Source organism: Crocodylus porosus, unplaced genomic scaffold (assembly GCF_001723895.1).
Source record: "Crocodylus porosus isolate Cpor-Errol unplaced genomic scaffold, CroPor_comp1, whole genome shotgun sequence".
Lineage (NCBI taxonomy): Eukaryota > Metazoa > Chordata > Crocodylia > Crocodylidae > Crocodylus > Crocodylus porosus.
Window position 1 is genome coordinate 5,972,682 of NW_017728943.1, and position 15,916 is coordinate 5,988,597.

A 15,916-nucleotide genomic window follows, 5' to 3' on the forward strand; every position below is an offset into this window, starting at 1 on the left:
GGCCCCATCTCCTGCCTGCTCCCCCAGGCCCCCCTGTCCCCTGCCTGCTCCCCCCCCCACTGTGGCTGCAGTGACTGCCCCAGCTCCAGCCCTTTAGGAAAAAAAAACACACAAAAAAATGGACTCACTGTCTGCTACAACAGCCTTGGGGCCTTGGGGGGCTCATGCAGAGCCCCCCCCACAGTGTGGGGCAGTGGGAAGGAGCGGGGATTGCCCCCCACCACCAAGCAGCAGCTGGTGAGTCAGAGCTTTTTTCTTTTTTTTGGTAAAGGGTTAGAACCTGGGGCAGGCAGGGCTAACTTGGGGAGGCAGCAAAGCCCCCCATGCAGCATGGGACAGTAGTGGGCAGTGGGGATCTCCCCCACACACACCTGGCAGCATCCAGTGAGTGCAGGCTTTTTTTTTTTCAAAGTTCCGGGAGCTAGAGCAGGCAGGGCAGCCATTGCCAGGGCTGGGAGAGCAGTGGGAGATAGGGTCTGTCTGATTCAGAGATTTGGCTGATTCGGCAGCAGCTGAATTTCTGAATCAGATTCGGCCAAATTGATTTGGGATAGTTATTCGACTCATTGAATCAAATCACTGTCCCCTGAATTGGCTGAATCTGAAGCGAATACTAGCCACTTCACACAGGCCTACTGCCAACCACTTATTTTGAGAGACTCAGTCTTCCTGGCTTCCCTTTTAGCTCTAACCCTGACACTTAGGGAGCCTTTTTGAGCAAGATGCAGTGAAATAAAATTTACAAGCCACCCACCACTGCAAATCTAACTGCTTTCACATCCAGTCATCTGCATGCTGTGTTTGGAAGCCAGAGGGAGAAGATGTAGCAATTTCTCTGCTTTAATGCAGACTAGTAATCAGGGGATGCTTCCTGGATCTGCATCAAATGTCAACAAAACAACTGTTTTCCTGCCCTGCACATTTGCTCTGAGTCTTTCCAACACTCCCTTGGTGAGCTCCTGGAGTGATCCTTTATATGCAGAGAAAATGTCTGATATAAGCAGGATGTTTCTGATATGTCACATCTGTCACTGGTTCAATCAGTGGAGATTGTGTAGATACTGACAATATGTTTTGTCTACAAAACTGTTGAGACTGATTTAAAATGCTTAGGATTTGGGCTATGGATGTATGGCTGCTTGGAAACGGTTGTTATGGTAAGCACTTCGGAGAGTGCATATACTGTCGGAATTAATGAGAGTTGAAAAGCCAGCAGGATTGTTTTGCTTTTCTTCCCCCTGTGCTGAATGCCACCAGGTTAGGTCCTGTTCATTTGGTTTAATTGTACTTATACCATCATTCCATACAAAGATGATACATGGGTCTGCACAGAGATAAATAGTATGGGGATAGATGAATAGAAAAAACAGATGGATGAATAGAGAACTCTCACTGGGGTGAGAAAAGACACAGGTGCATGGATTTCCCTGTAGTTTCTGTTCATCTGTGCTTCCCCTTAGTGCTTGGTTGTTTTTATTCCTGGAGCCAAAACCTGAGGCCCTTACTTTTTTTGTGTTCCATCCTCACCTTAGCAGAAGTCCTCTCACTGTAGCAGGAGTCTGGGCTGAATGACAAGGGAATATGGAGCTGCCTTTTTCTGGACATTGAGCTGGGGAGGAAGGTTAGGGTCCTCAGCCCCTATCCTGATAAGACCCCTTGTCACCTGTTGGGCTGAAGAATCCACCCATTATTTGGAAGCCATTTCTGTTGTTATCCCTGTCAGCTTGTCCATGGCCCCATTACTGGCCCCAAATCCTGCCCATCATCCAATGGGAGAACTAATGAAACCTAATGCCCCCCCCCAGTCTGTGGACAAACAAACAAACAACAATAATAACAACAACAACAACAGAGTGAAGAACTGTTCCTGCACAGTGATGGTTGAACAAGCAAACAGCCCATCTGCAGACAGAAGTTGGCAGGGAGGCAATTAACTGTTTGAGCCTTTGCTACTGGAGGGAGGAGGTCTTTTTAAAGCAGTCGTGTTACCATAGAAACTCCAAGAAGGGTCCTGTCATTAGGTGGGGAAAAAATGTCTTTCCTAACAGCAGTGCTCTGCTCTCTAATCAGAGAAAAACAACCCCAGGAACCCAGGGGAAAGCCCCTTCCCTCCCCATAGTTGGCTATATTACCCATGGATTTGATCCCATTTATGCTGTAGCCATTATGTTCAATTCCCTACATGCCTCTTTCCTAGAAATGCAGCTAGAGGTGTTGTGTACTGCTGATACCCATGGACAAAGGGCAGACTATGGCTTCAAGCTGAGGGGAAACAGTCTTTTCTGTGGGCTGGACTCAAGTGTGGTGCCAGCTGGATGGTGCTTAAATTCAAATGGGATCAGCATATTTTCCCTACTCCTGCATGATTGAGAGTGAGCTGGCATGTCTGTATTAGAGCTACATTCCTGGAAAGCAGTATAGTAAAGAGACTCCAGAAAAGCAGGTGCTGTTTGTATGGTGGCTGAAGGCACAGCTGCCTCCAAAGGGAAAAGCAGAGTGAGCGAGCTCTGGCAACACTGAAGGTTTCCTTTAAGACAGAAGAGACAGTGTGATCCTGAAAAGGAGGAGGACCAGTACATTTCCTGGGAGTGAGAGAGGTATAGTGGGGAGGGTAATTTCTTGGGAATCAGGAGATTTGGGTTCTGCTCAGAGCTTTAACAATGTCCACTTTTGACTGTGAAATAGTAATTTCCCTTCCCTGTGGATCAGGTTCCCCCTTTACCTATTTAGACTGTGAGCTCACCATGGTAGGAACTGTGTCTGGCTATACGGCTGTACAAAACAGAGCCCTTGCGTACTCCAGGCTCTCAGATCTACTGAAATAGTACTTCTAATAACAGCAGAACCAGAACCAGAACCAGCACAAAGGTGGGTCATGCTCCATAAGGACTTCAGGCTAGGAGAGGTAAGCATATAGCAAGTGATACAGGAAGAGGGTAAGTAGACTGTGGTGATTCCATTTGAAAATGAAGGAAGTAGGAGGGGATTACTATAATACTTAAACTAATTAATGGTTCTAAGACAGCCAGGTAGTTTCCCAGCAACTTGTTCCATGCTACAAAGTAGCATGATGCTTGGTAAGAAGTCCAGAAGAAATCTAGGCTTATGTAACAACACTTACCCGTGGAACTCATGGCAGAATGATATAGATTACATAGGCATTAAAGGCAGAAAGGACAGATAGGTAGTCCAGTTTTATTGCCTGGAGAATATAGGCCAGACAATTTTGCCCACTGGCTCCTGCATTAAGCCCAATTATTTTTTACTGAGTACAACATAGGTGAGAAACACCCTGAGTTAATTCTATGTCCTTTAGTGTGCCTAATTGGCATCTATGCAGTTGAAGACTGGGGCACCTATGCAAATTTGGAATCCTGTATCATTCTGTTGTGGTTTTAACCAGTAGATTTGCAGTTTAAAACATAAAAAGCCTCCTCCTGCATCCAACAGCCTCTAGCTGTGGTTTCTCTGCTAGTAAAATTTCAGGACTTGAACATGTACCTTTCTGGTTAGAGCACAGTCCTACTGAGCCTACAGAGTGACTGTACGCAGGCTTGTTTATACAAAGGTAAATTGCAAACTGTGTACCAGTTCCAAACATGAATGCCGCATGCCCCTGGGGGCTGGGCAGGGGGCACAGTGATCTCCTGCAGGTGAAGGTGGTGGTGTCAGCGGCAGGAGGGTGGTGGTGGCAAGCAGGGAGCTCCCGCAGGCAGCTGTGGTGGTGTTGGGGAGGGGGGGAACACGGACAAGCAGCAACCACCTGCTGGCACCACCAACAGTGTCAGCAATGCTTTTTGCAGGGGGTGCACCACCAAACTCAGGGGGTGCATGTGCACCCACATGCACCCCCTATGCATTGCCAATGGTGCCAAACACTGCAGTTTTGTAGCTATATACAGGCCATTGAGTGGCATAAGGGGAAATAATATTTAGGCCCCAATCTCAATCAAAAAATGATTTGATCAAATATCTTTTAGATGAGCATTAGGCAAGTTTATGGGGAATCAGACAAGGAAAGTGCCCGTCATTCATGGGAGAATAATTTTCCTTCATGTCATAACATGGGATCAAAAAGTGATTATCCCCCAATAACATATTTGTTTTGAGCCCATCCAAAATGAAAAATGGCATCTTCCTTTATTTATTTGTTAAAAATAAATTGAAATTAAATAGCTAAACATGATTTAAGCCACCACCAGTATGGATGGGTTCTGACCATATCAAGTTTTCATATTTTTCTGTTGAAAAAAATCAACATGGATTCCAGAGGAAGGCAGTTTCTCTTCGACATGGCTTCCAGGGGAAGGCACTGTAGAAACAGATAATTGATTTTTGGTTGGCCATGCCAAAAAAACAAAAAAAACAACCCCAACCTCCCCTCCCGCTCCCCACCATCAGATCTGACTGAAATATTTGTTGTTGTTTTTTGTTCCTTGCTGAAAAGAAAAAAAGAAAGTAAACAATTTAATGTTGACACTTCTGAAACATTTCAGCCAACCTAGAGGAAAATCTTTTGACATTTTTAGATGTTTTGTTATATTTGTTTCAGCAAGAACTATTCAGTAACATTGGCCTGAATCCATAAATTCTTTTAGCTTTCCAAAGCTGCATTCTTCAGTGAATAAATAATTCTTCCAAGACATTTATCTGTTGACTGTTTATTAATTGAGTAAGAGCTGCACCAGGAACTCAGGGATCACCACCCATGACCTGCTTTTGAGTGCCATAATCTGAAATTCACTTCCATGTTTCTTTCAATTATGAACCTTTACTTCAGAGAGCACTTTCAAAACTTTTATCTGGGTTCATTGCTCTTTGCATGGCAGATCAAGTGGTCCTTTCATTTCCAGCTCTAAGCATTTTAAACTATCCTTACCAGAAGAGGGTCTGAATGTGGCACTCCATATAGAAGAAGGACTCAAAGCATTGTTAGCTGAATAAGACTGGGAGCAAACTATAAAACAGATACTTACAGAGGAAGTGGAATTCCCCATTTTCCACCAAGACTAGCTGGGCTGAGGGTGTGACATACTTTTTATGGAGCCTAAGGAAGAAGGTTGTCCTGTAGTGGCAGGCCACAAAGAAGTTAAGGGACCTACTTTAATTGCTGCCAACCCAACCAAAGGAGATCACCATTAGTTCAAGACTTAAAGGATTATGTTTTTGTGTCTGGAGGACCTGTTATGAAGATCTGTTATGAAGGCTGATTTCAGGTTTGGCTGAATACAGTAAGAACTGTATCCTGAGTTACCTTAGGTCCCCTCATATCTGATTGGAGCTCCAGAAAGCTACAGGCATCACTAGCCTCCATGGCATGAAGGATGAGAAAGTAAAATCTTCCTCCTTTTGTAATCTCTCTCTTGCAACCTAGACCAATATAAATCTTCACAACCTCTGCAGGATGATGCTGAAGGCATAAATATTAGGGCTGTGTGAAACAACCCCCTTTCATTTTGATTTCCGTTTCACCATTTTGAAGGGGCAGTGTTTTGTTTTGTTGTTTCATTTTGTTTCGAAGCACTGTTCCATTCCATTTTGTGGAACCTGTTTCACTGTTTTAACGCGTTTTGATGTTTCTCCCATAGGCTATAATGGGGAATCACAAAAATGCCTATACTTTGTCATTTCTTGCCTCATTCAAATGAAAACAGTGGTGATGATAACCCCTGATGAGGCTACAAAGCCTGTCATGTTTCAAGGAGATAGGTGCAGGGTTTTTTGAGAAATGACACCTCAAGGTCAAGCAAAACACGTGACGTGACTGTATGCGTTTGTGTTAAGGTGAAGAGGGGTGAAACAGCAGGCATGCTAGCCCCTGCTGAGGCCATGAAGCCTGCCAGGTTTCAAGGACACAGGTGCAGGGGTTTCTGGGAATCTGCCCCTCAAGCAGGGACCAGAACTCCCCCACTGAGATTCAGGATGAACTCAGGAGAGACTCCACCAGGCTTAGGGTCAGGGAGGACCAAGTTAGGGAACTTCTGGAGGGGCTGGACGTGTCTGAATCAGCAGGTCCATATGCTCTCTACCCCAGGGTGTTGAGGGAATTGGCAGGGGTTATTCTGGGGCCCCTGGCACGGCTTTACGAGCACTCAAGGTGCTCTGGCCAGGTGCCAGGCAACTGGAAGAGGGCCAATGTGGTCCCCATCTTCAAAAAAGGGAGGAGGGAAGACCCGGGCAACTATAGCCCCATTAGTCTTACTTCAATCCTGGGGAAGCTCTTTGAGAAGATTATCAAGGAGCACATCTGTGAAGGGCCAGCAGTGGGGATGATGCTCAGGGGCAACCAGCATGGTTTCATTAGGGGCAGGTCCTGTCAGACCAGCCTCATTGCCTTCTACAATTAGGTCATAAAATCATTGGTCGCAGGTGTCTAAGTGGATGTAGTCTTTATGGACTTTAGGAAGGCCTTCAAAACTCTCTCTTACCCCATTCTCATTAAAAAGCTAGGTGACTGTGGCATTGATGCCTACACAGTCAGATGGATAGCAAATTGCCTGAGGGGCTGCACTCAGAGAGTGGTGGTGGATGGGTCATATACAACCTGGAGGGATGTGAGCAGTGGAGTCCCCCAGGGCTCGGTCCTTGGGCCTGCACTGTTCAATTTCTTTTTTAGTGACTTGGATGAGGGGGTGTAAAGCACCCTGTTTAAATTTGCAGACGACACCATGATTTGGGGTGAGGTGGGCACACTAGAAGGGAGGGACAGGATACAGCTGGACCTGGACAGGTTACGGGGTGGGCAAAAGAGAATAGGATACTGACAGGTGTGGGGTGCTGTACTTGGAAAGTAAGAACCAGCAGCATACCTATAGGCTGGGGAACTCCCTTCTCGAAAGCACAGTGGCAGAAAGAAATCTTGGAGTTATTATCGATTCCAATATGAACATGGGCCACCAATGCAAGGACATGGTCAGTAGGGCTAACCACACCTTGTTGTACATCCACAGATGCATCACAATCAGGGCCAAGGAGGTGATCCTCCCACTCTATGCGACTCTGGTCAGGCCGCAGTTGGAGTACTGCATCCAGTTCTGGATGCTGCACTTCAGGAGGGATGTGGACAGCACTGAGAGGGTCCAAAGGAGGGCAACTCACATGATCCAGGGACAGCAGGGCAGACCCTACGAGGAGAGGCTGTGGGACCTTAACCTGTTCAGCCTTCACAAGATAAGGCTGAGAGGGGACCTGGTGGCCATCTATGAACTTACTGGGGGGGGGACAAGCAGGGAATGGGAGAGACCTTGTTCCCCCGAGCACCTCCCAGAGTAACAAGGAATAATCACCATAAGTTGTTAGACAGTAGGTTCAGACTAGACATCAGGAGGCACTACTTCACAATTGGGGCAGCTAGAATCTGGAACCAACTTCCAAGGGAAGTAGTGCTGACTCCTACCTTGGGGGTCTTTAAGAGGAGGCTTGATGATTATCTAGCTGGGGTCATTTGAGCCCAGTTTTCTCTCCTGCCCAGGGCAGGGGTCAGACTAGAAGATCTGCAAGGTCCCTTCTGACCCTACATCTATGAATCTATGAAGCTAAGCTGCTTACAAGCAAAACCCATGACATGCGTGACTTTGTGTGTGTGTTAAGTCATGCCCTCACTGGTACTGGGGCCTTTACACAACACAGTAGTGTGCCCCAATGAGGTCTCCTCCTTCCCTACAGCCTCAGCTCAGTCCACCACTTTAAATAGGAACAGGTAAGTAAGCAGCACAGTAGCACTAGCAGCATCTCAGGCAGCCAAACTGTCACAGAGCTTTTCTGTCCTTTCCTATAGGAGGTTCTTCTCCAGCAGCTGCCAGAGAACTCTCCCTGCCAGTCCCAGCCACAGGGCTTAGATGTGCCCAGTGTTCTGCCTCCTTCCAGTCAGCTGACCAATGACAGGTGCTAGGGGTGTAGATTGTAAGCATGTTGATCTAAGGCCGTGGCACTGGCAGACAAAGTTCTTTGGGTCAATCTGATATCTTTTAGCAGGCCAACTGAATAGTTGGAGAAATATACCTTAGCAAGCTTTTCAGGTTGAAAAACCCTTTGTCAGGCTGAAGAAGTACCTGCAATTGGTGTGTGTGTGTCTGTGCTGTTCCTGGATGGAAAGAATAGTAAAGAAGCCAGAGGCTGCCATACAATGCAGACAAGAAAGCCAGTCAGTGAAAATGAATTGCACTTCATCAACCTCCTAGGTACAGAAACTCATGGACTCAATATGGACATTGGAATTCTGACACACTACAACCTGCTGGACATCTGGCTTCCCAGGTACCACTCCACGTTTACCTGCTACATCTTCCCCTCCCCCCACCCAGCCTGTCCCTCTCCCCATGACACCTCCATTTCCATTTTCACTGACTGTCTTTCTTTCCTTCACTGCATGCCAGCCTCTGGCTTCTTTACTATTCCTTCCATCCAGGAACAGCACACACACCAACTGCAGGTTCTTTCCCAGCCTGATGAAGGGTTTTTCAACTTGAAAGCTGGCACCCTAGGCAGCTAAGCTGAGCTCACCTGGAGCCTCACAACTCCATTGCAACCAGCAAGCCTCAGGCCTGTCATAGATGTGACAGTTCTGGGCTTCCTCCAGCCAGGACAGTGTACATGCATGTGGTAGCTGGAGGTTATGGCACATCCCTTTCACAAGGGATATCCTCAGTCCTGGCATTTCCTCGGGCTGCTGTGCTGCTGGCAGTCCCACCGGGCCTCCTGACCCTGGCAGGGTGCAATTCTAGTGGTCATGCCCAGGACCTGGGGCCTCTTCCTTTCCCACAGCCCTTGCCCATAATTCCAAGTTCGTTCTGGCATGGGAGCTCAGCAGGGACATGTTTTTCCCCTGCTGGCTGGTGATACAGTGAGTGACCCCTCCAGCTCCAAACGGTTGTGAAACCCAAGGGTAAAAAAAAAGAAGGAAGTGTGAATGGAGTGAGGAGGGTGGTACTCACTCTGTCTGCACCTGGAGCTTGGGAAACTGAAGAAGCAGGAGTTTCACCTTCAGGAACACCAGCTGCTCCACCAAAGCAGGATCCAAGCAGGTGTGGTGGAATGTCACTATTTCACCAGCAATGCTGAACACCCTCTCACTTGGAAGATTGTTCAGTAGACAGGACAGGTGTTCCCAGGCAACCATGGCCAGATCTGGCTACATCTGTCTGTGGCTTGCCCAGTAGGCCAAGGGCTCACACAGCAGCAGCTCCATGTCCTCCATGAGATATACAGCCTCCAAGGACTGAGCAGTACCTACCTGATGGTGGGGTCTGGTGCCTCTAGACCCCACCATGGAAGCCATGCTCTTGTCCCACATTGGCAGCATTTGTGGTGGAGGAGGAGACTCACTGGTGGAGCATGTGCTGGTATGGGACAGTGGATCCCCCTCTTCTACATCCCCCCATCTTCACCTTTCTGCCTCCCTGATTCTCTTCACCAGCACCTCCATACAGTGATCCAGGGATTTGCTGGCGCATATACTGATGATCCCCTTCAATCTTAGGTCACACATGGCGGCCAGCATGCAGACCGTACTGGACCACGAGGGATCAAGCTATTTCCTGATGCCCTCCTTCAGCTGCCTTACCAATGCCTGCACATCTGGTGACAGCAGCGTGCCGGAGCCAGGAACATTGGTCCCCTGGAACTTCTCCATTTGGTTCACAAGTTCCCTCACTGGGCTAAGGAGGGCGTCACCAGTGCTGGGGCTCTTGGTGGCCTCAAAGAAGGGCTTGAGGACCACCAAGATCTGGGAGATGGTATCCCACTCAGCTCTGTTAAAAGGGCCACTGATACCAACCTCCCCAAGCAAGGCCATCTCATGGATGGCCTTCTGTTGCTCCACCAGCCTCTCAAGCATCAGGTATGTGGGGTTCCACTGAGTCTCCACATCCTGCATGATTTTGTGTTGCAGGATGTTCAGCTCTGCCTGTTTGTCCTGCAGAATCTTGACCCCCTTGATGCTCTGGTGGAGGTAGCTTGCCACCTTCCTGCATTTTGAAATGAGCTTGCTGGTGGTGCTGACGCCATCACCAGCAGCCTTGTCCCCCTCCAAGGTGTCCATGACAATGAGGTGGAACTATGTAATAAATAAAATATATAAATGCACATAGTATGTGTCCCTAAATAAATTCTATATTACAATATGCAGTATTTGCTTCCCTGCACAGTGAATGGAATGCACACTGTGAGAAAAAACAGATTTTGTCTGGGGGAAAAGAATCAAAATAACAGAAACAACAAGACGATTTCACGGGAGGAATAAATTGAAAGGAATGAATGAATATAATAATAAAAGGGTCTAGAAAGCAAAAGGTATTGAATCCCACTTGCTAGTAACAGGCTAGTAAGTAGGAAGTGATAGCCTATCTCTGATGCCGCTGAGCTGCTGGAAGATGCAGCTCCGTAACTGACTCCAAGGCACAGAGAAAGCTCAGTTCAAACAATGATGCTTTTTATGCTGTTTTTCCATCCCTCCCCCAGAGCACAGGGATTGGAAGGGACCTCAGGGAATGATCACAGTCACTGGCCAGCTACACAGGCAATATCAAAGCAGCCCTTCCCCACTTTTCCCTCTCCCTCTCCTTAGTTTCTGTTTCCCTGCAGAAAAGTCCAGCTTCAAAACTCAAAACATTTTGAAATTTTCGAAACGTTTCGAGTGCCCTCATTTCATTTCAAGGATGTTTCGAAGTCTTTCATTTCATTTCAATTTCACTGTTTCAAGCCCAAAACACCCAGTGAAATTTCACACAGCCCTAATAAATATGCAATTCAGGTAATTTCATGAGCCAAAATAGAACGCTGTTGGGTGTCTTAGATGGTTAAAAGCCAAGACACTTGTTTTAGCAGTTGAATAGAATTCTGCCCGAGGTTTAAAATACATTTTAAATTACCTTTTTTTCTTGTAGTGGTGGTTAAAACCTGGAATTCCTACATGAATTAACATTTTTGAGGAGCAATAATTATTTATTATTAAATAATGGGTTTAATGGAAATTTTCTTTCATTAAAATTACAAGATTGTGTTCCAGTTTCAACAATCTTAGTTTATGATCCATAATAATTTAAAACGTAAGATTAATAAAAATAAATGAAAAATATAAACACTCAATTCTAATAATGTCCACATGGAGCATTTCAACTTTATTGAAATGTTTTATTTCATTCCTTCTCTCTTCCCCAAAAATAAAAAAAAGAATTGTCACCACAGTTGATACATTTCTGGGAGCATTTTTGATGATACAATCGTTTCCAACGGGGAAAAAATGTTGGAAAACATTCAGTTTGCTCTGGTTTTATGTTGTTAGTCATGGTAGGATCTGACTGTGAAATACCACTGGACACAATGATTACCTCCATTAGTCCTCACCTATAAGGGGTGCGCAGATATTTTGTAATTGAATAAACTTCCACAAGCTGCTCTTGTGTTTCTGGTGTTTGTGCATTTATTAGAACAATGGCGATCACAAATTAACCTCCAGTCTGAGTAGCTCAAACTATTTGTACACATTAGTTAACCAGCACAATTAACACTCTTGTGCCATAGGCAGCCATGACTGTGTACCTTTTTAGGTATAACTCTATAATGACAGGTTTAGAGAGGTCAAGAGATTTTGTTCTTCATGTCTAATAACACACAAAAAAGTCCAAGGAAATGAAAAGTTGGGAAACAACACTGATGAAAGGACATCCTGTTACACCTTGTGTATGACTAGACTATGGAATGTGTTGCCACAGAAAGCCATTGAGGCCAAGAATTTAAAAACTGATTAAAAGGGGTATCTGAAGTATGCAGCATTATTATACTTAATCAGAAGAAACATTCAGGAAAAGATATTGAATCTTATGTTTCAGGACTCAAACCAGACTCTGACTCTTAAAAACAGAGATGAGCCCTAATGTACATGAACAAGCTGATGATCTCATTTCTGCCTACATTCCTCTGAGGCACCTGGTCCTGGCTGACACTCCGACTCCAGAGTCAGGTCTCGGGGCTGAATGGACAAAAGTTCTGTAAGGCACTCCCTATGTTTCTGCATTCCCAAAGATACATTATCTAAGAGTCACAGGAAGTCAAGAATTTGTTTGTGCTAACATATCAGATCAGTGGCAGCATTATACAGTTATGGCCCTCTGTCTTGGCAACTAGATAAAATAGTTCTGCTTATCCTGACTCCAGTCCTTAGGTCATAGTGAATAGGCATGAGGCTTCTTTCCAATCACACTAGACAGTCATTGTAAGCTGAAGTGTAAAATGCCATCAGTCATGGACTCCACAACAGATTCTTTAAATCTGTTGCAAGTCCAATCCATTTTAGCTGTCACTCTTTAGCATCACTAAGGCAAGAACAATACATAGACAGATAGTGTACTTTATGGTGCTTGACCTTAATAATTCAGTTGACTGCATTAAAAGCAAATGCATGGTCCATATCTTGCATCCCTCAACCTGACAAAGACCTGCTTAGCAGCAGAGGTTGGGGCCAGATGAAGTGCAACAGAACCTGCTCTTACAAGATAATGTTATCTACACTATACAGCCATAACATTAAAGTACATAAGCCTGCATTGGAGCTTACATGCGTACACACTAGAGTTGGCAGGAAATAGATCTTCTGCTCTGAGAATATTTGACATTTCAAACATTTTGTCCAAGTCAGACCAAGAAAAAAAGCTTAATTCTTAAAAATGTTCACGAACAGAACAAATTGTTTTTATTTCAATGGTTTTGAAACACCTAGATTCAATCTTCTTAATTTTGTTTCCTATAAACTAGATTTTGAAATGAACTGCCCCTTTCAAATAAAAAATAGGATTTTTTTACCTGACAACTGTCTCATTCTGCTATAACTGTCAACTCCCCTACCATAAAGAGGGCTTCAGTGCTTTCTAGAAACAGCAAGCCTCTGCTCAACTCATGAAGTTTTTTGTCATCAATTTATGAAGACTGCCCAACATTTCTGCCAGTCCTATGGTCCCTAATGTGTAAACCCAGTCCTTGGCACCTATTTACCATATAGATACACAAGTAAGCTTTGTTCTTCCTCTCTATAGAAACTCATTTTTTTTTCACTTTGCAAATATCAAAATGGAACATGCCAACAATGCCAAACTTTCTTTTTTTATATTTTTATCCCAAATGGAAAAATAAAAGTTGATGGCAATTTGGGCAGCAGCAACCACAAGATGATTGAGCTCAGGATCCTGAGGAAAGGAAGGAAGGAAAGCAGCAGAGTAAGGACCCTGGACTTCAGAAAAGCAGACTTTGACTTGCTCAGGGAACTGATGGCAGGATTCCCTGGGAGGCCAGTCTAAGGAGGAAAGGAGTCCAGGAGAACTGACTGTTCTTTAAAGAAATGTTACTGATCGTGCAGGAATGAACCACTCTGATGTTCAGGAAGACTAGCAAGTATGGCAAAATCCCAGCTTGGCTTAGCAGAGAACTCTCCACTGAGCTAAAATACAAGATGGAAGCTTAGAAGAAGTGGAATCTTGGACAAATGACTATGAAGGTGTATAAAAGTATTGCTCAGGCATGTAGGGATGAAATCAGGAAAGCCAAAGTGCAGTTGGAGTTAGAGCTAGCAAGACATGTGCAGGGTAACAAGAATAATTTCTACAAGTACATAAGCAACAGAGGAAGGTCAGGGAAAGTGTGGATCTTTTACTAAATGGCAGAGGCAACCTACTGACAGATTATGCAGGAAAATCTGAAGTATTCAATGCCTTTTTAAACCTCAGTCTTCACAGGCAAGGTCAGCTACCAGACTATTGCAGTTGGCAGCAGTTTGTGAAGGAGGTGAGCAGCCAACAGTGGTGAAAGAACAGGTTAGGGACTACTTAGAAAAGCTGGATGTGTACAAGTCCACGGGGCAGGATATGAGGTACCTGAGGGTGCTGAGGGTGTTGGCTGATGTGATTGTAGAGCTGGTGGCCATTATCTTTGAAAACTTGTGGTGGTCAGGAGAGGTCCCAGATGATTGGAATAGGGCAAATATAGGGCATCTATACATGAGCTCTGGGGTGGAGGTGAGGGGCACTTTAATTAGAGTGCCTGCAGAATCACATATATTCAGTGTCCCACTCTTCAAAAAGGCAGCAGGGGTGCTTTAACAAAAACTTGTTCAAATAGCTTTACTTAAAGTGCTGCCACTGCCATTTTGAAATGTGGGCATGCTGAATACAAGTGACATGGAGACTGCTAGAGCACGCTAATTATACACTCCAGCAGACTCACAGGAGACTTGATTAATGAGTCTGCTCTGATGCATGCTAATTATGACACGTTGGAGCAGAGCTCCATCATGTGTATAAGCGCCCATAGTGCCTCTCTTTAAGAAAGGCAAGAAGGAGGATCCAAAGACCTACAGACCAGTCAGCCTCACCTCAATCTCTGGAAAAATCATGGAACAGGTCCTCAGGGAATCCATTTCTAAATACTTGAAGGAGAAGAAGGTGATTAGGAAAGTCAACATGGATTCACGGAGGGCAAGTTATGCCCGACCAACCTGAATGCCTTCTATGATGAGCTGACATCTCTGTGGATGCAGGGAGAGAAGCAGATATGTTATGCCTTGAGTTTAGCAAGGCTTTTTATAGTCTCCCACAACATCATTGCAAGCAAGCTAAAGAAGTATGGGTTGGATAAGTGGACTGTAAGGTGGATAAAAAACTGGCTGGATCATTGGGCTCGAAGGGTGATAATCAATGGCTCGATGTCTATTTGGCAGTTGGTATCAAGTGGACTGTTCCAGGGGATGATCCTTAGGCCAATTTTGTTCAATATCACCAATGACCAGGAAGATGGGATGGAGTGCACTCTCAGCAAGTCTGCAAAAGACACGAAGGTGTGGGAAGCAGTACATACAACGGAGGCTAGGGCCAGGATTCAGAGACCTAGACAAATGTGAGAATTAGACCAAAAGAAATGTCATTGACCGTATCCAGACAAGTGTGGCATTATGGTATGTGGCACCACAGGCTTGTCCTTCAGGTCTTCTTCATGCTACAAGGAAGAAGCGCTGGGTCTTTTTTGACCCCTGGATATCCAAAGGTCAAAAAAAACCACGGAAAAAAAAGTGGAGCAGTGCATATGGGGGCAGTGTGCACCACTTAAAACTGGAGCCAGGTCAGCTGCAGCCATGCTCCAGTGGCCTGCCAGGCTCCAAGCAGAAGGATCACCACTGCTGCAGCCCCAGGAGGCCCCCAGAACCCTAGGTAAAGCTTCTGTGGCCAACCCAGTGCTGGTCCCAGCCTCTCCTATCCCACCTGGGGTAGCTTACCACGTGCCAAAGTGCGTGTGGCACAGGTATTCCTCGCAGACAACTATCAGTGGCACAAGATGCACTGCCGCTACTTATCCCTGGGGAACCAAATGTCCACACTCATGTGCACATGGCTATGAGGTTCAATAAGGAGAAGTGCAAAGTCCTGCACTTAGAAAAGAACAATCCCACATACCAGTATAGACTGGGGACTAACTGGCTAAGCAGCAGCTCTGCAGAAAAGGACCTGGGAGTTACAGTAGACAATCAGCTGAATATGATCCAACAGTGTGCCCTTGTTGCGAAGAAGGCTAACAGCATTTTGGACTGGACTAGTATGAACATTGAGAGCAGATTGAGGGAAGTGATTATTCCCCTCATTTTGGCACTGGTGAAACCACATCTGGAGTATTGCATCCAGTTTTGGGGCCCCCACTACAGAAAGAAAAAGGATGTAGACAAATTGGAGAGAGTCCAGTGGAGGACAATGAAAATGGTTAGGGACATTGGGCACATGACTTATGTGAAGAGGCTGAGAGAACTGGACGTATTTAGTGTTACCTGTCAGCTCCATGTTTTTGGGGAACCCTGACACAGAACACAGACTGTCTGACTCACAAAGAATCACCCCCCCGACCTAAACAGAAACGGATTAAGATGCAGTGAGAGATGCACCTA